At 36.4% G+C, this 24231-nt stretch overlaps 1 protein-coding gene across 1 annotated transcript in view; it reads left to right on the top strand.

Moving 5' to 3' along the window:
- LOC107589658 (neuronal PAS domain-containing protein 3-like) overlaps nucleotides 1–24231 on the top strand; it is a 181871-nt gene that overhangs the window by 41245 nt on the left and 116395 nt on the right. The window lies entirely within an intron of this gene.

Genomic DNA, 24231 nt, shown 5'->3' on the forward strand with positions numbered 1-24231 from the left:
TTTTGCCAGACTGTTGTCTAGAATCAAGAGAAAAATGCCAATTTAGTCAATTTTGTAACAGAAATAATACATGCTTTAACAAAACATGACCTTTACATTTAGTCCTGTAACCTCTCAGGACGCTGGCATCGTTCTTCCATCATACTCTAACCATGATTTTTCCTTTTTTTAAAATGATACAAAGATATTTTAAATCATATTCTGTTGTAATATGTATGCATCACATGCTGTCAAATGAGCTAAAATCATATTAAACCCAGATCGTTCCTGAAGTGTGGAATGTCAAGCACGTCTTCAGAGAGTTAAGTTGTTTTTTTAAAAGCGTTTGCTGTTCCTTTAAACGCGGGTTCTCGAGCGGTTGTGTTTTGTTGCAGTATCAGCGCTGCGGTGAGCGCAGTCTGACTTTATAACGGTGATAGCGGCTCTGCGGGAACGTCAGCACACGTGCTAAAGAAACACGTCCTCTGTGCTTCATTCTACAAATGTCAGCGCTGCCAAACAACAAGAGCCCCCTCTCTGTCCTGGACATGTGTGTGTGGATGGGATACACTCCTGATTTTTTAATTTTTTAAAAAAAATTTCCCCCATCTGATTTGGCAGTACAAGGCCATCCGGTGCTCTGTCAGATATAAATGTTGCTCTTTGATATACACGGGAGTTTAAAAGATGCTGGTATTTGCGACTATAACATTTCTCATCTCAGCACGGCAGCTTTACGTGTGAAATGTACATCTCTAGAACATTTGATATGGAGATAAGTGGAGGAATTTGAGGAGATTTACATATTCCGCTGTTGCTCCTCCGCTCTATGTGGTAAGTAAATTTTTAATCAGTACAGAGGAAAAATTAATTTGCTATCCCAGAAAGGAGGAGCGGTACCAGAGGGGATGCTTACGGTTTCATTAGTCGTGTTTTGTCAAAACAGAACCAACTGGCAGAACTAGAGAGTGGCCGAGTGAGGGAAAATAATAGAAGAAATACAGGCACCAAATATTCTGTAAACCGGAAGTTCATCGTTTGTGAGCAGGAAAACAATGGTAAACGTGCCAATCAGAGTATCGGGAACACGGTGATGTGAGACGGCTCATGCTGTGTCTACAGGCAAGCGACCAGCTTGTGGCTGTCTACACTGAACGCACGCAAGCTGCACATCACCACATTGTTTACTAACTGGGTTACTGGGTTGTGTTAGAAGAGTTCCTGCTAGTCAACCTGAGGGGTTTCCAATATAAAAACCAATAGAAAGAGAAGCAGAACGGATGATGACTGATGAAATGACAAAAGTATGGTGCTTTATTGAAATTGTAGCAGATTTGCATGTATCTACTGATATTAAGTGAACATTTTTATGCTATATTTACTAGGGCTGTGTATCACCAGCAAAGTCACGATACAATACGTATCACGATACAGAGGCCACGATACGATACGCATCACGATACATGACTGCACTGAATTTCACCTCAGCAGAATTTAGAAAAACAGCTGTTTATTAAACACTGCTTTACTATAGTGCCATTTCTAACTATTGGCAGAGCAGGCAGCTGACCTCTGCATTATGAAGGGCCTCCATAACTGTACCACAGTACAATATAGGTAATGGCATATGTTTCATGTTTACATTGTGCACTCCCCACCAGGTACAATATTCTGATTGTTTGCATCTTGTTTATAAGCCCATAAATAATAATGTACTTGTTCTAATAAATTTATATTGTAATGTACTCATTCTAATATGTTTAAAAAATAATTTACATTGCTGGTAGGTTATCATTGCACAAATTAACACACTCTCTACAATAAAAAAAAATGAGAAGAGTTCTAAACTAACGCGCTGTCTTCACTGTATCTAACGCACACACGCTCAAGGCTGATTTAAGGCTGATTTATGCTCGAGCGTCAGCAAGTTCGCTTTGAGTGCGCGCGATGTCGTCTCGCGTGGCAACATTTTTTTGTAACTTTCCGCACAGCTTCGCTTCCAAAGATGCACGAGTTCAAAGCGACTCTAGCCGAACATGCACATCTGTGCCAGCTTTTGTGTGAAACAAGCAATTTGGTGTTAAGTGCAGTCACACACACAGATCACGCTGCGGCCGAACTCAGACATTCAGGAACAAACCCTCGCACTTTTCTACTAAATTTTAAACGTTGTAAAATTAAGCGTGGTCCACTGCTGCACACGTGCCACAGTATCGATACAGGGCCAGCTGTATCGATACTCGTATCGTCAAATCTCTGTGACGATACATCGTCGTATCGATATTTTGAACACAGCACTAATATTTACTAAAATTCACTATTTGGAAGCCAATTGTGCACTATCCGTGTTCCGTAGGTAGATTTTGTAGCTTCTGTTAATTTGCCAAACGGCATAATAAATGGCCAAATATCAGTTAATTTATTGTCCCTGCGCTAGTTATAACTAAAATAGTTGAAAAATGTTATTTAGTAGGCAGAGACCAGAAACAAGCTGCTTTAGTGTAACAGTAGTGTAGATGGCTTCTTTGACTATTATAAAAAAATCTAGTTTTGTCTTGTCTAGGGATGGTAATACTAAGTAATTTAACTTTAACTTTTGATTCTGATTCAATTGAATGATTCTGGTGCCTTAATGAATCCATTAAGGAGTCTATCAGTTCAGTGAGTCAGTAAATCAAGAACCACTCCAACTGATTCAGTCAGTGAGTGAGTGAGTCGTTTAACTGATTCAGACTGATAACTCATGAGCTGAAACAGATTTTTGAATCTTTTTGACTGATTAACTAAAAAGAACCCAAGAAGAATCGTCCGTTCACAAGTCATGAGTCATATGAAGGCATCTCAACAGAACCTATTTATATGGATAGAATAAAATAAACAAATAAATCAAATAATTCTAATTATAAAATAATAAAAAAGAAATTCTACACAGCACTAATATTTACTAAAATTCACTATTTGGAAGCCAATTGTGCACTATCCGTGTTCCGTAGGTAGATTTTGTAGCTTCTGTTAATTTGCCAAACGGCATAATAAATGGCCAAATATCAGTTAATTTATTGTCCCTGCGCTAGTTATAACTAAAATTGTTGAAAAATGTTATTTAGTAGGCAGAGACCAGAAACAAGCTGCTTTAGTGTAACAGTAGTGTAGATGGCTCCTTTGACTATTATAAAAAAATCTAGTTTTGTCTTGTCTAGGGATGGTAATACTAAGTAATTTAACTTTAACTTTTGACTCTGATTCAATTGAATGATTCTGGTGCCTTAATGAATCCATTAAGGAGTCTATCAGTTCAGTGAGTCAGTAAATCAAGAACCACTCCAACTGATTCAGTCAGTGAGTGAGTGAGTCGTTTAACTGATTCAGACTGATAACTCATGAGCTGAAACAGATTTTTGAATCTTTTTGACTGATTAACTAAAAAGAACCCAAGAAGAATCGTTCGTTCACAAGTCATGAGTCATATGAAGGCATCTCAACAGAACCTATTTATATGGATAGAATAAAATAAACAAATAAATCAAATAATTCTAATTATAAAATAATAAAAAAGAAATTCTATATATTACTGTAACAGAAAAAATGTAAGGAATAGAATAGTCTTAGTTTTTTGTCTATTTTATTTCTATATTTATTTTTGTGGTGTTCTATTTGCAGGCAGGAACAGACTTTCGAGAACTATTAAGTGTCATGAAAATTTTCCAGTTGCTGTATTTAAAAAAACAAAACAATAATTGAAATGGTTCTGAATGAGAACGTTTGAGAACCCTGGTCTCACTGTACCCGTCCCGTGTAGACATGATGTCAGATTTCTGGAAACGCTGCAGCTCCTGCACCATCTCTCATCTCTCTCTCACTCTGTCGTGTTCCTGCTTTCAGGCGTAACTCTGCCTGGAGAATTTTAGGTGTGAATCGCATCGATATCCTCTTGGAGAGTTTGATTAATTATATAAGGCACCGTTCAGGGATGCGTTCCCCCAACCTGTTTAACTCTGAGGGAAATCGGCAAGCAGACAGATGGAGGGAGTGATGGAGGGGAAGAGAAAGGCGTTCTTGCCAAACCTCTGCTGAGGGGGAAACAATTTAGAGTGTTAGCAACTGCCTGATAACAGGTTAACAATAGTGTGAGCTTTCCTTCTCTTCTCTCAGAGCCTTGCGGGACCACAGGGAGGAATCCAGCAGCACATCACCTGCTTTAATGTATTCATATATGAAGGTACGGGAGCGCTCGCGTGCTGCTTTACTGAAGTGCTCCATGAGAACGTACAGAGTTTGTTTCTGGGGAGTAGAATACAATGTTTAAAAGAGATGAATAACAAAGTAAAGAGCAAAATGAAAGTTTTCTTAAAAGTCTTTTGGGCTTCTGTGGCGCGTGTTTGCTAAAGAAACGCTAGCTGGCAGCGCGTCAAACGGCAGCTTTCTAAATTGACTGCACCGTTTTTGAGTGCGCTAACTTTGTGGAGATGTACTCTTGGTCACTGGTAAAACTATTTTTGGCTGTTTTTAAAGAAAACGTGAAATTGATGCATTATTGGATGTTTTCATAATCTTTAATCAAAAAGTAATTACTCCTTCTCTGAAACTGCTTTTCTTTTCTGCTGACATAACCAAAAATGCTGAGGTGTGAGAAGTAATATTAAGCTTTATTTTGAAAAGTGAGTGTTGCATGCCTGTGCAAAAGTCAAAGCCACAATGCTCGGGTTGTCAGGGTGTTGCTAAGGTGTTCTACATCAAATAAAGGTTCATTGATGATTCCACGAAGAACCTTTAGCATCCATGGAACCTTTGCATAGCACAAAAAAGTGCTAAGTGGGAAAGTGTTTTTTTTAATTATTGAATGGTTCTTTACACTAAGAAAAAAATAGTTCTTTTAAGAACTGACAAGTGAAACCTTTCACCATTTTTTTTTCTATGGCATCATTGCAAACCCCCTTTTTTGTTTCATGAAGGACATTTAACATCCATGGAACCTTTCCATTGCACAAAAGGTACATTTTTAAAATGTTCTTCACACTAATAAAAATAAATTGTGTAGAAAGCTGTTCCCTTAATGGATCTTTGGTGAACTAGGGGTGTGTGATATTTACAAAAAAAAAATATTTCAATATTTTTGGAATTTTTCGATAATGATGATTAAAAAATATTTAGCTGAATGTGTTTTTGTGCTGGTGCCTTGGCTGGTTTAGGCCTGTCATTGATAAATAAATATAACACTAAACCCGCCAGTAGGTGGCGACAAGTCACTATCTTAATGAGTGATTCATTGAATGATTCTTTCAAATGATGGCGGATTTGTTTAGAAACGAAGCAAGCGACGGTCTTTATGAATGGATCATTGAATCATTGACTCAAATGATTCGTTCAGAAACATTCATTCAGGAATGAATCACCACTGCGGCAGTGTTGCTCTGAGATGCACAAATGTTCTGCTAAAGCTTTGTGTGGAACTATTTTCTTTGGCGAAACAGAAAAAAACAGACAATATTGTGTCAAATATAACTCTCTCAATATTAACTTCTTGTTTGTTGAACTTTTGTTTTTAAAAAAAAGTCAGTGCAACATTTGTGATTGTAAGCATGTGCCGATATTCGGGAAAACTGTCGAAAAGAATATTGCTATCTTATAAATATAAAAAACTAAAACCCATACAGGGGTATTTTTTTGCTTTCATATCTTGAATTATAGGGGCATTCTAACTATTTTAATAGCCTTCATCATGCAGTGAATGCTTTTATACACTCAAGACGTGTTTTTGTTTGTTTTTTGCATATATTCTCATACATGTCAGCTTGCATATCTTTAAAACAACAATTATGATATTATCTGAGATTATATATATCACACACCCCTATACCAAAATGGTTCTTCTATGGAATAATTGTGAAAACACCCTCTTGGCAACTTTAATTTTAAAAGTGTGTTTTTCATTCAATTAAATATATAAAATCTAATTTTTTTATCCACTTCACTCAGAAATGCTTCACATTATGCAAGTTAAATGCATTCCAAATGCTGTGTCATGTTGTCTTTAAGCTGTAACTGATTTAATTTCCACAGAGAGGTCCTCAGACATTCACACACACTTGTACATGTATACACACCCGCCCCACAATCAGCAGTAGCCGTGCTACCAGAAGAGCCGTGCCTGTTTGAGTGGCAGTGAGATGGAGCGTGTCCGACCTCTCCGTCTGGTTCCCAAACCCCGTTCCCCCTCCCCCTCGAATCCGTATGGCTGGCCCCGGCCCCTGTGCGGCCTCAGCTAATGCTGAAACTGAGGCCCCGGGGCTGGGCTCTCACCGGGGTCCCGTGGTGGAGCTTCCCTGACAGACTGCAAAGTACCTGCGAGCGGTTTGTTCACTCAAAGAGACCGACCCCATGATTGCCTTTGAGTAAAGTGAATCTGCCGGGCAGATTTGGGAATTTAGTACAGTACATCTGCACTCCGGTCTCAGAGCCGAGGAAAGAATTAAAAAAGGTGGTGTAGTAGGTTAGAGAGAGTATTTTTCATCTCTACTGTAGGCTTCATAACGCTAATGTGGCCCTTTGCATATAGCTTTCAGTCAGTTGTCAGGTTTTTATTGGATTCTACTTTGTGGGATTCTTCATGGAGAAGAGTGTTCAAAAGCCCTCAGGTGCTGAGACTAGCAACAGGAAAACACTCATGTGAGGCCGTCAGCTGACTGGCTGACAGTTCGAAGCATCTCTCATTCCACCCAGTGAGACTTCAGGGAGAGAAGCTTCCTGTGCGTGAGAGGAGAGACGATTCTGCTTCCTGCACAACAGCCTCTCCATTAGTGCTTTCATGACCTGATGGGATAATGCTAAACTAAGAACAGATGTATAATAGAAAGTGCTATTTTTGTTGTGCTTTTGAAATCAAAGAACTCAAATCAAATACATAGATCCTTTAACGTTAGCAATACTTCAGCTAATCTGTTCCTACATACTCAACAAGAGATTTTTGTAAAGTTCTCTTGACTTTCATTCATTTGCGACATCCTACAATGTTATCACACACAGGTTAAGGGTTTCAAGTATGATGACAGCATATACTTGATTATACGTATAGTTTACTTACTATTATATTATAAATTAATAATTTTTAAAAAGGTTATATATAATCTATTGTAATTTAATTTTGTTTAAATAATTATAAATATGATTTGCCTTTGTACATAATGCATACAAGTTATTATATTGTTATTGATACATTGTATTATTATATACAGTGGGTACGGAAAGTATTCAGACCCCCTTATATTTTTCACTCTTTGTTATATTGCAGCCATTTGCTAAAATCATTTAAGTAATTTTTTTTTCCTCATTAATGTACACACAGCACCCCATATTGACAGAAAAACACTGAATTGTTGACATTTTTGCAGATTTATTAAAAAAGAAAAACTGAAATATCACATGGTCCTAAGTATTCAGACCCTTTGCTCAGTATTTAGTAGAAGCACCCTTTTGATCTAATACAGCCATGAGTCTTTTTGGGAAAGAGGCAACAAGTTTTTCACACCTGGATTTGAGGATCATCTGCCACTCCTCCTTGCAGATCCTCTCCAGTTCGGTCAGGTTGGATGGTAAACTTGGTTGGACAGCCATTTTTAGGTCTCTCCAGAGATGCTCAATTGGGTTTAAGTCAGGGCTCTGGCTGGACTATTCAAGAACAGTCACAGAGTTGTTGTGAAGCCACTCCTTCGTTATTTTAGCTGTGTGCTTAGGGTCATTGTCTTGTTGGAAGATAAACCTTCGGCCCAGTCTGAGGTCCTGAGCACTCTGGAGAAAGTTTTCGTCCAGGATATCCCTGTACTTGGCCGCATTCATCTTTCCCTCAATTCCAACCAGTCGTCCTGTCCCTGCAGCTGAAAAACACCCCCACAGCATGATGCTGCCACCACCATGCTTCACTGTTGGGACTGTATTGGACAGGTGATGAGCAGTGCCTGGTTTTCTCCACACATACCGCTTAGAATTAAGGCCAAAAAGTTATATCTTGGCCTCATCCGACCAGAGAATCTTATTTCTCACCATCTCACAACTCCATGCGGGCTTTCATGTGTCTTGCACGGAGGAGAGGCTTCCGTCGGGCCACTCTGCCATAAAGCCCCGACTGGTGGAGGGCTGCAGTGATGGTTGACTTTCTAAAACTTTCTCCCATCTCCCGACTGCATCTCTGGAGCTCAGCCACACTGATCTTTGGGTTCTTCTTTACCTCTCTCACCAAGGCTCTTCCCCCCCGATAGCTCAGTTTGGCCGGACGGCCAGCTCTAGAAAGGGTTCTGGTCGTCCCAAACGTCTTCCATTATATATAAAAAAAAATTGTTATTATAATTAAATTTTGTGCGTTTGAATATGCGTGTACACATACTTTTTATTACAATATTAATTTTTATATAATATAAATGACATTTTAATATACTGATATATTGATATAAATGAATCATTAATGTATATTATTATATTAATATAATTTAGAAATAAATTATTTATTTATTGTACATTATCAACATTTATATAATATGTCGTTTTGGACGTATTTATTTCTATATTTATACATGAAGCCCCTATAATTAATGATAATTTTTTTAATGAACCATTGTGTAACTCATTGTAACACGCATTGTAACATTCACGTCTTGTGTGCTTTATACTTGCATATATTGATGTATTAGTATAATTTGCCAGTTATACCAATTATAAAAAAAATTATTTACATATACAGTAGAATCTTACAGCGGTAATTCAGCAGGTTAGAAATAGGGTGGAAGATTCTCATGTAAATCTAAATTAGGACTCTTTTTGGTGCAAGAAACAAGTGTACTTAAGGAAAAAGTCTTGAATATGGCCCTTTTAATTAGTGTTTGCCTAAAGTAGAGCGTTTAAACCTTCTGTGTGGTGGTTCATAGCCTGTGTGCCTCTCTCTAAGCCGTCTTACCGTCACTGCCAATTGTGTGTTGTGAGAACAGTGTCAGTATTGAATGGGTTCCTCTTCTTTTCAAGTAGGTGACGCTGGTTCCGCTAGCTGGGCCGGTTCTTGTTCTCTCAGTTGTTACTTGAAGACTGTTCTCTAGCTTGATGTCGGGCCGCTGCCAACCCGTCCTTGCCGAGCGCACTTGTTTGCTTTCTCTCTAGCCTCCCCCTCTTTCCCAATCTATTCCTCCTCCTCCTTTTGCACACTACCAAACTCATTTATCTCTCATCCGCAACATCTGCCCCCAGTGTGTGCGCTCATGGAGGAAGCCGTTTAGTTTAGCAGGCAACACAAATGCGATTTATTCCCAAACATCAAATGGTGAATCTTTGAAATGAGCAGTGCTTTATCAGTTTAAAGTCAAAATTTAAAGTCATGGAAATTAATACAAATCTAAAAGGTCATGAACATTTATATATATATAATAAGCTCTTTGTGAAGGAAAAATCCCTCACAAATGACTATCATGCAAGTTCATTTGTAATTTGACTTTCACCTGAAAACCATAACCAGAATAATGTGTGTGAATGGCGTTCGTTAAAGTAAATTGAGTGAATTTTGATATCATGTTGTCTTTAATACAATAATCTGCGACCTATTAATTTTCAGATTTTTATTGGCCAGCTGAATTGTGAAGGAAGTAGACCAGCAGGAATCATCGTTCTGTACAGTCGGTATCAAGCAGCGCAGCAGTCTTACAGAAATAGACTAGCGGCGGCGCATATGTTGATATGGAGTAATACGGCTCCTGACCTCCTTCTCTTAATTTAAATGAGGTTAAAGCACAGAGAACAAATAAAAATGTGAAGTCAGACCTCATTCACCCACTCAGTGAGACGCTGGATCCCACACACCGCTGCATAATCTGTCAGTGTCTGTGGGCGTCCTGACTGAATATTGCATGCTGGGTAATTGCGGGCAGGCAATGCAAACATCTCTCTCAAGCGGCCGATGGGGAAGACCCTCAGACTGCTGGCATTTGTCATCTAAATAATGAGTTCAGTCCACTGTGTAATTTTACACAAACATTTCATAATGCTGTAAAACAGCTCCACACGTCTGAGGCCAGATGTCTTTCTCAATAACGGCATCTTTTAATAGCTAGCGTGGACAGAAACAACAGCAATATGATAAGACCGCCCTCCCTCCTTGATGAGATCTTGTGATATGCCATTAGCTGAAGATATCGACCATGTTTACAGGTACTTATGCGACTATTGACAATCTTTCAATGTGAAATAGCAGTGAGTGTGTTTACATGCACAATGTCACACTGATTAGGCTTAATAAGCCAACAACATGTAAGGTCTCAGACCTGAATCATACACTATGCCTACACAGATGCTTCTAGCTACAGAAGTCCAATTTCACATTCTGATGCACTCTGAAATGTGTCTGTGCAGTTTAAACAACACTGCATGGTTGCAATGTGCTAACTAAGCATTTGTGTCTGCATTTGAGTACTTGTGTGAAGCTTTAAACTCTACTTTCTGGTTCTAGCTTTAAACTGTGTTTTTTCATTGAGGAAAGGCAATAGTTTACCAAAGCCTGAGTGACACACCTAACTTTTTTGAACCCGTTTCACTTTGCATGTAAATCTCTTTACTGACATTCTGTAAACTTATTTAACATGTGCAAATTAAATCATTGCATGCCGTGTTAGGGATGCACCAATATTCAAATTCTGTCTGATATTATTTTCACACTATTGCAATATAAAAATATGTATACAGTTTGTTTAAAATGTATATAAAATACACAAATTAAAATCAATCATTTAAATTAATGCTTTAATGAATTTAGGCATCGCAGCATTATAATGTTCAGTGTAAAATATGGATAACTTGATTTTGAGAGTATTTTTTTTTAAATGGAAGCATTTTTTAGTTGATTTTTGTCTTATTTTTTTATGTTAATGCATTCAATATGACATTATAATTTTCTTTTAATTATTTTCACACTATGGCCAATACTAAAATATGCATACAGTTTGTCTAAAAATATAAATAAAACAAAAACCTAAAATCAATAATTGTATTAATATTAAATTAATGCTTATTTAGGCATCACATCATTATAATATGAAATATGAATGACTATTTATTTTGAGAGGAATAGTTGATAAAGTTGAGTAGTTTTTTTTAATATAAACATTTTTCAGCTTATTTTGTCAGATTTTTCATATATATTATAGTGCTGTCAAACGATTAATCGCGATTAATCGCATCCAAAATAAAAGTTTTGTTTACATAATATATGTGTGTGTACTGTGTATATGTTTTATGTATATTTAAATATACACAGATGCATGTTATGTTTATATATTAAACATATTTATATATTATATAAATTATATGAACATAAATATATACATGTAAATATTTTCAAAATATATGCTGTATGTGTGTGTATTTTTATATACATAATAAACATTCACAATACACACATATATTATGTAAACAAAAATCTTTATTTTGGATGCGATTAATCATTTGACAGCACTAATATATTAACATTGGCTGATATTATTTTTAAACTATGACAAGTATTAAAATGTGTACAATTACAATTACTAAAATGCAAAAAACTAAATCCAGTCATTTTATTACAATTTAATTATTTAATGAATTTAGGCATTACAATGTTCAATATGAAATATTGATAACACTTGATTTTGAGGTGGATAGTTAATAAAGTTGAGTAGTAGTTTTTTGATGTGAACATTTTTCAAGCTGATTTTTGTGATTTTTTTTTTTTTGTATATGTTAGCACATTCAGCATTTTTTTGTTTACTAATAAGCTGTGGAATATTTCAATTTAGTCTGATTATAGACATCTTGTACAGTGTATGCAGTTAACACTTTTTGCAGCATTTTGTGATACATGCAACAACAATACGCCCTTGACAGCGCAAGCGCAAAGAACAAAACTACTCCACGAGGCACAGTGTTTTTGATAAATTTGCTTGGAGACGGGCATGAGGATGTATTTCAATAACAACATGGCAAGTTAGTGTTTTGGATGTAGAAGCAGGATCCATATAAACGTGACATCTTATTTACCACAGTTATTGTGCTGATTTTGTGATTCTGCAGGGAAAATGTATTAAATCAAAAGAGCATTTCTGTCTAGTTAAAGCTAGCACGGCTGCATTGTGACATTGTGTTTCTCAGGGTTTCATTTTACTGTTAGTTCTTGGAAGGAAACAGCAGAAAGCGGCGTTTTATATGATTATTTTGTCTTGATTTAATGGTAGCGGGTGACATGTTTACCTCTGGTGTAATCTATGTTCTTATGTCCCGTACTCTGCAGCCGCGGGTCACCCGCTTGAACTCACTGCACCCCAATTCATCATGATGGGGAGTAGAACAGGCTTGACCCCTGACCCCTCCGTTTTTGATTGAAATGAAGGCCGAGCCGCCGACTCCTCCACCCTGCCTCCTGCCGCGTGGAGCTCCGCCGCGGCCCGGTTCGCTCCCGCGGAGAAATCGATACACTATATCTTTCCCCCTGACCTGCGCTCTGACCCTGATTGCCGCTCTCCCGTCAGAGCGCAATTGGTTTGAACAGCGGGGCCTGAGAATAAAACAAGCCTGCACTGACGTGGAAAAGGTGCCTCGGCTCTTACTTTGAGTGAGCTGTTCACCTTGGCTTTGGTTATAATCATGCATTACATGAAAGGATGAATTCCTTTCATTATTGATCATTGTGTGAGCTCCGCTCTTGAGCTCTTGCCCCTGTAAATAAGCACTTCTGACAGGCCTGGCTGGCTCCGGCCCAATGCTCCATCCGCTACCAATGCACATCGCCAAATGGGTTGTTATATATACAGCTTGTAGATGAAATGAAGCAGACCCTGAGATGCCAGCTGTAAAACTCTGAAGGGCACGACTGCACGATAGTGGCTCTTCTTAAAGAGCTAATGTCCCTATTTTCCACTATATTAAGCAGGACATTCATTCGGTCAGTTCGGCACAGATGATGGCACAGAAGGTGACATATCAGAGACAGTATGAGGAGGAGTATTTGAAGCAGTCGAAATTGTTGGAATATAAGTCCCAACTTTTCATTGATTGCATGAGCATTAGCTGGATCTGAAAAATATTGTTTTTAAGCCTGATTTGATCTTAAGAAGTTACATTTATAAAACAATTGCTATAGATAGGAGCTGTTCTTTTGTGCCTGTTTTCATAGAAAATGTCACCTTGTAAAGTTATGGAGATAAATGGCTTCAGGCATCCTTAATTTGACAGATTAAACCAGGGTTATTATTGTTAACTAAAACTAAAACTAAAAACTTTTGCTTGAAATAAAATGAAACATAAAAAACTTAAGCTTATTTTATTTCAGCTAGTTGCCAAGGAAACATTTCTTATTTTGATTTTGTTGCACTTGATGTACCAAAATAACTAAAACTAAAACTGAAATAGAAATGAATGAAAACTATATAGACATATTTAAAAAAATAAAAATGAAAAAAAAACCTGAATTAAAATTAAAACAGAAAATATAAAAATACAATCTAATTCAATATATTTACAAAAACTATAATAGTATATCAGTGATACTAAAATAATAGTGTTAAGCTACACAGTAAAAATTTATTTTTCAAAGTTGTAAATAAAATAGTATTTTTTTGTAAAATGTACTCCAATAATCCATTTCAGACTTTCTTCTTCAAAATGTAACATTTTAATGTGTTACTTTTTTTGTAAATGTTTGGGAAATGTACTTAACAATTAAAGGCAATTTTTGCATTCAGAATTTTTTGATTCTCTCAACTGCTATCTTTAACTATTATTTAGTTGTCTTAAGTAACTCTACTTTGTTTTGTTAATTTGAATTAGTTTGTTCAGTAAATGCTAAATGCTTCATTCGTCTAATAAATGTGTCAAGGCAACTATAGATTTTTCTGTTCAACATATTTTCAGCTAGATAGACAATACATTGATATATATATGGTTCTATACACTGAAAAAAATTTACTCAGAAATTGCTAGTAATTTTCACAAACAGTTACAAAGAAACAGCATATAACACATTGAAGTAAATGTTAGATTTTGAAGTGGAAAGACTGAAATAGCATTTTCTTGTAAAATGTTCTCCAATAATCCTTGTTAAACTTTACAACGTTTTTTTTACAGTGTAGGACACTTAATAAATGAAGGTAAATATACTTCTGAAGACGCATTCACCTTACAAACAAAGATATCTGGGATATAGTTTTTTAAAATTTGTATGTAGTTGTTCACATTTGAGGCTTGTTGAGTTTTAATTTTAAACCCTGCTCATCCTTCTGAAAGAAATGGATGGAAATGAGTTGAAAACATAGACAAATATAGTAAATTACTTTGGATATGAACTAAATTAAGATAAAGCATCTTCAGTTCTCATCACTCATTCAACCATATGCAAATGATGTCAGGGCCCTGTCGTAAATGACATCCCCAAAGAAGTGCTTTAGGCTCGACAACATTAGAGTTAAATCGAGATAATTAGCAGATAGTTCTTTGAATGAATCAATGGGAGCTTTTCTTGCGTAGCAACAGTTTACATTTTTTTTCACACATACAGTGGGGCAAAAAAGTATTTAGTCAGCCACCAATTGTGCAAGTTCTCCCACTTAAAAAGATGAGAGAGGCCTGTAATTTTCATCATAGCTTTGAAAGTGTGAGGATCTGGAAGCATAGGTTAGAGGTCATAATCCTGCAGGTTAAAGTGTGATCTGCTCATTAGGCATCATTAGAACATCTGAATCTTCCAGCTCCAAATTAATGATGGATGATTCAAGACAGAGGTTTTATGAAACATTTTCACGCTGCTTTTGGCTCAAAAATATGAACACATCAATTCCTTTCCAGATGCAATGCTGCGTTTTTCCAGCCCACCATTGGCGTTTCTCCAGAACTTAACACCCAACAAAAAAACCTGCTCATTTATTTTGCAGATATATACATTGAGCCTCAAGATATATATCCATCAGCTAACATGACATTCTGTCTTTATTCACCTTCATACAGTAAATCAATTTCCCTTGTCCTCTAGCCTTCTAACACAGAGAAGACAACGTGCAAATGTGGCTGAAACCCAAAGCGTGGAGTGGAAAGTAATTATGTTTACTTGTTTAAAGGTTTCTGGCAGAGCTGGTATGTGGCCTTTTTTATTTTCAGCAGCAGCAGCACCAGTTGGAGTCCGGCTTTATATAGTATAATGTAGTGGTACAGCTTGTGTGTTGTGTGTCCATATTTATATTTATGGTTGATATATATATATATATATGTGTGTGTATATATATATATTTCCCATGTATGTACAAATATTTATATATATATAATTCTATAATAATTGAAGATAATAAAATAAAATAAAAATATATAATGTTTTTAATATATATTCACTTTACTATATATATAAAGAGAGAGAGATGAGACAGTTTAAATGTATTATATATCATAACTTTATACAAATTACATATATATATATATATATATATAATTTTTTTATTTCAATAATTGTGCAACTTAATTTAACATTTGTTTCTGTAATATTACAAATAATATTATAAATAAATATAAATGATTATAGTTTTATAAAATGTGTGTATATACAGTATATATATATATATGTGTGTGTACACGCAGAGAGTTTACAAATTTTCTATTTATTATACATCATATATTTAAAAATATATTTATTTTAATTTATCTTTTTTTTTTTTTTTTTTTTTCAACTTAATTTAACATTTATAAGTTAAAAATGAATTGTATGTAAATCCATTTGGTGCAAAAGAATGGTTTCTGGTTCTTACTGATTCTGATAAAGCAAAATGTCTTCAGTATGGTTCAAAACCCTCCACAGCATGAGCCTGCATGGAGAGAGTACCACAAATCCAAGTCACTTCGTGCAATTCTTTACAGTTTTACTTGCCAATATCACATTGTGAAAAAGAGATGTCTTTCCCAGCAGAGATGGACAAGATAAATAGTTAACAGTCGCTCTTTGATTGTGGCCGGTAGCGGTTGAAATCTCACATAAAGGAAGCCTTTCACAGGCCAAAAGGCCATTGGTTACAGAGGCGACAGCAAAGCTCTTTGGCTTTGATCCTGAAAATACATCCAAGGCGAGTAAACTGCACGCTTTGTTAGCGCGCAAGAGTGAAAAAAGCATACGCGCATGCATCATCCCCTTACGGATGCTTTGCATTTGTCGTACTTATCACTGAGTGGCAGAGCCCAGGTTGCGTTTGGTTACGCATGGAAGTAAAATGCGACTTCCCAGCTTGTCATGTATCAAAATGTTTGCCGACAATTGTTTAAAAAAATAATTTTGCTATGAAGTACCCCGCTTTCAGCCGAGCTGCCGAGAGATGGATTGCTTTCTGGAGTTTTTGACAGGTGTAATTGTTAAGGCGTCATCTGTTCTTGTTTGCACAAAATACATTTTAGCCAACTGTAGGACTTGCTTGCTAATCTTTCTCCCATCATTCTATTCTTTGCTTGCCACTAGACAAATCCCCTGTTATTTGACCAGATGGTGGGAAATCCATTCTCATGATAAGTTGCTTCTAGTTTGCATTTAGATTACCTGCAAAAATGGAACAATTTACTACCCTGCCTCTAACCATAACTTGCGGTTTTCTTTGTATAGATTTGACTTACTTGTAACAAATTATAAAAATCTTGATGAGTATGTTAAAATTTGAGGTAATGTACGTCAGAAGGAAGAACAGAGCACTTTAATGGGAGCAGACGTGGTTCTGTAGAGCTGTGAAACATCAGACGGCGTACAGATTCTTCAAGAAATGGCTCAGATCTGCACAGTGTCCTGTGATCTTCCAAAGAACAACAGAAAACCTCATTTAACTCCATATTTTCTTATAGGCGAGACAAATCACAATTGACATCTCTTTACTTGCTCAAATGTTTCTCAGATTGAATTGAGACTGACTTTGTCCTGCTTTGTCCCTTGAGAAAATGTCCCTTGTCATGTCAGAGATTTCAGTTATGAACTCAAACGTTTCTCATATCAATCCTATCAAAACCTTCAAAGATCAAATGATGTGACATTTAATATCCACGTCATTTTTATTGCTCTATAGTCTTACTGTATGTTAGATATTGTCTCTTTTTTTTATCTCTCCTACAGATTTCTTTTGGAGAAACATCTGACAAAAAGTTATTTAAATTAAATATAACTCCATTGTGTCTCCTGAGTTTAATGAGTTTAAAATGGTTTATGTTATAAATAACTTAATATTTAATAATAAATAATAGCTAAATAATTAACAATAATAATTTATAATTTATTGTAATTAACAATAATAATTTAATTATGGTTTTATATATATATATATATATATATATATATATATAAACAATATAATATTTTTTTCATGTTATTTACATTTGATATTTTTTGCATTTTTATAAATTATTATATTACTTATTTTATTTTTTATTTTTTTAAGATTTGTATATAAAATGTTAACCGAAAGTTTGAAGCACCAGATTTGAAGCACCACAAGCTCATTCTGATTCTGATTCTGATTCTGATTTTGATTTTGATTCAGCTAATTTGCATGTAGTAAAAAGTAGGCTATGTATCTTGGAGCCAAATGTCATCTAGTTTAAAAAAAAGGCAAACTGTGATTTACCAATGAAAAAATGACAGCTTGTGTGTGCTTTATAAGTAGATGACAGGTAAACATGCTTTTAAGGTTTGCTGTCAATGGAAGCTCCTATTGCCCAGGTGCATTGCCTGCAGATATCCAGTGAAGATGTATTATGTATAAATTAACTGTCACCTTTTTTCAGTTTTCCTATGCTGTGATGAGCACTAATTTGCATAATCCTTTTAAGGAGTCAAATTATTCTGTCATGTAGCAGATTTAACATGCTAGCCAGGATTCCGCTGCCTCTCTGCTAATTAGTATGTACATTACTGCACATTGAAATTTGCTTCTCAGATCCGCGGCTGCAGACGGTTGAATGCATGTGTCTGTTTCCTGGTCAAAGTACAGTCTGCCTGTCATTATCAGTGGATGCCTTCAGATTCCTTCAGGTTTAACTTACTTAAGTCTCATATGAGGATGGAAGAACAGGAGATATGAGACGTCTCAGAGGTGATTGTATAGTTTAAGGAATTACAATGGTGAATTATTGAATATCTGTGGGTATCTTTGTGATTTTGAAGTTTAGCACAGCACTTTGCTTTCTGTCTAGTTTTTCTGTTTTTAACAGAAGAGAGCATTCATTACAAATGAAAATGAAAATACACACACTATAAATAACAATGGACAATAGAAGATATGTATTAAAATATGTGAGAATGTAGTAAATTAAACATTTTGAAAAATGTCTAAAAAAATAATAGTGGGTTAAATGTTGTTTTGAACCACATTGACATTTATTGTAACAGTTCTTGAATTTTCAATTGTCATGTCCAATGAAAATCAGTGTGGTCAAAAGTTGTTTGACTTTTATTTTATTATTTTATTTTTTATTTTATTTTATTTTATTTTATTTTATTTTATTTTATTTTATTTTAGTAAATTAAACATTTTGAAAAATGTCTAAAAAAATAATAGTCAGTGGGTTAAATGTTGTTTTGAACCACATTGACATTTATTGTAACAGTTCTTGAATTTTCAATTGTCATGTCCAATGAAAATCAGTGTGGTCAAAAGTTGTTTGACTTTTATTTTATTATTTTATTTTATTTTATTTTATTTTATTTTATTTTATTTTATTTTATTTTATAGATGTCCAATGGAAATCACTGTGGTCAAAAGTTGTTTTGGCGCTTTTATTTTATTTTGAAATATATATTTATAGGAATACAATGAAAATAACTGGCATCTATTTTTTTATTTTATTCTATTTTAGATTTATCTATGCAGCGTGCTTTTGCATTGAGTTATTTACATACTGTGATACTTACAAATTTGTGTTAAAAATATCTCTATTGAATACAAATTTGTGCACCAAAATTATTTTACATACGTTAGAAATATTGGGGCGTTCACAGTGACAACAATTAATTTGTTAAATGTGGCCAAGTTGCTGTACTGTTGGTTACAAGCAGGTCTTCCTACTTGACTGCAATATTATTGGTAGTCATCACTGCTCATTTGCATAAAGCACAATTTTGTCACATAGCCAGTGGTTGCTGTGTCTAGAAATCATCAGATATGACCTACTCATTTTTGTTGCTTTAGTTTAGCTTCTGTCAACTAGCATTTTGGAATATATAGGACATAAACAATGGTTTGGTGGTGATACTGTAGTCTACTGGAAATGTTGTAGTTTCAGTCACTTTCAGAAGTGCGTTCGCCACTTTCCTCCCAGCGTCCTGTGTCACCTGATAACAGGAGTCTGTCTCACCCGTCAACATTCTTGTTTTCCCTGGAAGCTTCCAAAACAACAGGAAATTAAACTAGCACTGTGTGCCAAGCACTTGGACTTTTCATTTCAAAACAACAATTTTACTGATATCTTTAATGAAAATCAGCAGGGTCAGCGAGATAAAGCTCCACCGAGAGACCCCTCGGAGCCAACACGCTCTAATCATCTGATTTCCAGAGTTTGGGGTGGTTTGTGGCTGAATCAGTGTTTGCCCGACATAAGTGCTTCGCCGTGACTCGAGATCGCGATCTTCAATCAAGAGCAAATTGGCGGTTTGACCGAACGTGTAGATTGGAGGACGGACAGGGCGAAATTTTAATACTTGCAGACTAATTGCGATTAGAATCACATTTGCTTTCATTAGAGCAGTGCATGATGAAAGAGAAGCTCAGGACCTGAGCATGGCCGTCATTAGCCGTCTTTCCTCCAGCTTCTGTGTGTCTGCGTTCTCCAGTGTTAATTTCCTCTGCGTTTTACAGTGACATTCACTGAAGGTCATCCGCCATCTCTCTCTCTCTCAGAGTGCCTGATGTTCATCAGGGCCTTCAGCCAAGCCGAGCTCCTATGCGTGATGCAGGCTGTGTGCTTTGTACGCCATCCAAGCAAGAACGGCACTGCTGAAACATTTTGTAATGAGTCTCGTCCTGGCATCAGTATGGCCACCTGAGTGAAAGGCATTGCACTCATCTGGTCTTGTACCCCCTCTTCCTGTTGCACTAATGCTGGTTCACCAGGAAAAATAGCTTGTATTTTGCTGCAAACATCTGAAACATGAACACAAAATAACATTTGCAACCAATTTGATGTGACGTATTTCTGAGTAACAAGATTTGCAACAGGAATTGATTGGATTGTTAATAATGGGTTTGTGGGATCAAGGGTTGATTTGAATTGACATTGCCTTTTATGAATGAATGAGTGGATGGATGCATTGATGGATGGATGGATGGAATGGGTATGGATAGATGGATGGGTCGGTGGATGTATGGATGGGTTGGTAAATGGATGGATGTGTTGGTAGATGGATGACTGGATGGATGCATAGATTTATGGATGGACGGATGGATTGTATGGGTTGGTAAATGGATGAATGGATAGATGCGTACATGGAGCAATGGACAGATGGATGGATGGACAGATAGGTGGATGGATGGATGAATGGATGGACTATAGATGGATGGACAAGTTGGTAAATGGATGAATGGATGGATGCGTACATGGAGGGATGGACGGATGGATGGGTTGGTAGTATGCTTGCCGCGATAGATGGTGGTGACGGTGATACCGTTGTTAAGCCGCAACACCGGTTACGTCACTTGCCCACCGTCGTTTTGATTTTTTTTATAGTAATAAAAATCATTTAGTTCAGTAAAAGAACAGACACCACAATTAAAAACTGAACACGGCTGCTCAATGCAGCGTGCCAAACGACAGTCGCATCACAGATCAGAAAAAGCGTATGCGGACTCCCTCTGTGCAGATCTCTTGCCGTTCCTTTCAAGCTCTCTCTTTCTCTGCCCGTATCTCTCTCTCTCTCTCTCTCTCTCTCTCTAGCATTCCCGTTCTCTCCTGCGGTGACTGACAGTCTCTCTGACGCACTCCCTCCCGTTTCATCGCGCAGCAAATCAAATATGACAGCGAGGACTGTAGACATAATGGAGAATGTTAGGAGAGACCGCTACTGTACACACACAAATAGCCGCAGGCTTAATTGAACAGCGCTGCCCATGACCCGAACTTCTCCAGAAGCCTGCAGGATGTGCTACGGGTTGTACTTCACTCGTGTTTATTGAGCGTCAGATGTGCTAAATCCCCCGTCCGAGCAAAAACCTCATGAAACATGTGAAAAAAGCAATAAAACAGACAAAAAGGAAGAGCCGTGACCAATCGCAGGCAGAGTCAGCGCTTTAAGTTTAATTAATTAAATGCTAAGCTCCGTTGCGCACGAAGTTTGCAGCGAATCGAATGGCGTCTTCCTGAGGGGTGTGATTTTTGCTATGTTAGCAGCGGCTGATGGAGTTGGCTTTGAGAGCTATCTGGTCGCATCGCCACGCCGCTGTCTTTTTTTTTTGAATAATGGCACTGATCATTTGAAGCACTCCAGTGAAAGAGAGGCGTTGATGCTGAGTAAATAGGCTGATTGGGGAGAGATGAAGGTCAGTCCCACTGCAGGTGACAAAACAGTGAATCACAGCCACCCGCTCTGCTCTATCCATCATTTGGTTCCTTCCTTTTATCCTCTTTCTCTCGTCACAGCATCCCGTTCCCCTCGCCTCCCCCCAAGGAACTTAAAAAGAACACAAATGAATCTCACTATGAGATGTGTTTTTTTTTTCTGAAACGATCGTATCAGGCGTCCTACGAAGTGTTTCATCAGAACTCATTTGCACAACAGAGTTCTCTTTTAAAGTTAACCGGAAATCACATTCTATTTACTCTGTGAAAACAAACAAGTGTATGTGTTCAAAAGGTTGTTGTTTTTTTGTAAGTCTCTTTTGCTCACCAAGGCTGTATTTTTTTTATCAAAAATATAGTAAAAACTTTAATATTGTGGAATATTATTACAATTTAAAAAAAACTGTTTTCTATTTGAATATATATTTTAAAGTGTAATTTATTCTTGTGATGCAAAGTTTAATTTTCAGCATCATTACTCTAGTCTTCAGTGTCACATGATCCTTCAGAAATCAGTCTGATATGCTGATCTGATGCTAAAGAAATATCTTTTCTTTTCTATTTCTTCTTATTATTAAAGTTTTATCCAGTCTATACATGTGAGTGTGTATGCTTTTGTGTATTTTGAATAAAAGTATTAGTTTCCTTAAATAAATAAAGAAAAAAATTGACTGACCCTAAACTTTTGAATAGTAGTGTATATTGTAACACAAAATGTCTATTTTCAATAAACACTGTTCTTTTTAACTTTTTATTTATCAAAGAATCCTGAAAAAAATATCACGGTAGCATTTACTTGAAATAGAAATCTTTTGTAAAATTAAATGCTGAATTTAATGATTTTAGTCGAATTAATATTTTTTCTTAAACAGCATAAACACACACACACACACACACACACACACACAAGATGAGTTTGTTTATTTAAGTGCTCTGTCCCACCAAATGAATGGAGTTGGACTTCCTGTGCAGCACGGTTTACATCCTCCCAGCTCGGCTTGTGCTGGAAACTGCAGCTGGCCTTAAGGAACAAGTGTGGAATGATAAAGTAAGAGCTGTAGTTGTGAATAAATTGGCATCATTAGTGTCTCACTCAAGTTCATGACATCAGAGATGTTACCCGTTATAGCCTACAGGAGAGAGTCAATCTAGATGCCTGCCGAGAGTATGGTGTTCACAGCGCACACCCACCCACACTGTGAGGATCTGCGAGACTCTCTCTACACACACACACACACACACACACACGCTCGTTCCGTTATCAATGGATTTCTCCTCTGGCACTTTCAGCAAAGCATATGCGTGAGTGTCATTCACCTAATGTGAACTGAAACACTGGCTGGGATTTGATTCCGCCCGCTGAAAGCTCAAGCTCTCTTTAGCGGAGTGTTGGCGCGGGGCCGACCACAGCTTTGAGGCCCCAGGTTACGGAGGAACACAGACTTATAGAGCAGCCGTTATCAATGGGCTCATAATGACTTATCCTTGGCGTTAGCTGGGAAAATATGGGACTATTATACAAATATTTTTCCAAGAAATACAATTATAGAAGAAAGACTGTCGAGGTTGTTACTCATTAGCCGGCCCACACGGAATATTCGCTCACTAATTTCCTCATCGGAACGAGTGTCATTCACATCCTTTTCTTACAAAATATTTGTGCTTGTTTGTTGCTACTTTCAGCTCTGTTTAGCATGTTTTACCACTAAGGTTTTCCCAAAAAATTTGCATGGAAAAATATCTGTGAATTCTGTCTTCCTGCTCATTAAGGAGAATTAAATGAGATTGTAATTTGAGGAGCTGAGTTGGTTCTGATTCCCTGTAACAGTCTTTAATATCAGGACTAAATGGCATTGTTCACAGGTAAAGAAACTCATTTAATGTATTGTTTATTTATTAATATATATATATATATATATATATATATATATATATATATATATATATATTAGGGATGCACCGATGTATCGGCCACCGATGTTTATCGGACGATTTTTCCCCAATTTACAACCATCAGCATATCAACTATATAAGAAAAAGGGCCGATATAACAAACCGATGGTTTATTAATTAACTGCGTGAAGGCACTGAGCGGTATAATGTCTGTTGCAGAATCCTAGCGCTGCTGTCTGCACTTTAATGCTAATCAAATAACAAAAGACAAAAGATTGCACACTATTCTTGACCAAATAACTTTTGTAACTTTCATAAGTGTAGCGGACCTCATCTGAATGATGACCAAAACTTTACTGATGTTTTATTAAGTTTATTGCGTCCTTTGTCACTCCAAAAAAATCACCATAAGAGCTGAACAAAACACAGCACAAGAAGTGCATATTGAACTCTCTCTCTAAGTTGCATTATCATCAACATACAGTGAATTACAAACCCAATTCCAAAAAAGTTGGGACACTGTACAAATTGTGAGTAAAACAGGAATGGACCCCATCAAAATAAGAGTCCCACCTTGGTAATGGAGATCTAATACATATTTAAACTTACAAAAAATATTAAAATGTATGCAAAAACAAATTAGAAGATTAATCATAATAAAGTATCTTAGAATAAAGAAGGATTAATATGTATTTAATTTATACAGTGAAGTGTTATTTAACATTTGTTTACTTTATTTCTGTACCTGAAAACTGTTAAACCTTCCTAAAAAGCACTGTTTATTTAATATGTATCTTTGTT

This window comes from Sinocyclocheilus grahami, unplaced genomic scaffold, assembly GCF_001515645.1.
Source record: "Sinocyclocheilus grahami isolate Dianchi unplaced genomic scaffold, SAMN03320097.WGS_v1.1 scaffold118.1, whole genome shotgun sequence".
Taxonomy (NCBI): Eukaryota; Metazoa; Chordata; class Actinopteri; order Cypriniformes; family Cyprinidae; genus Sinocyclocheilus; species Sinocyclocheilus grahami.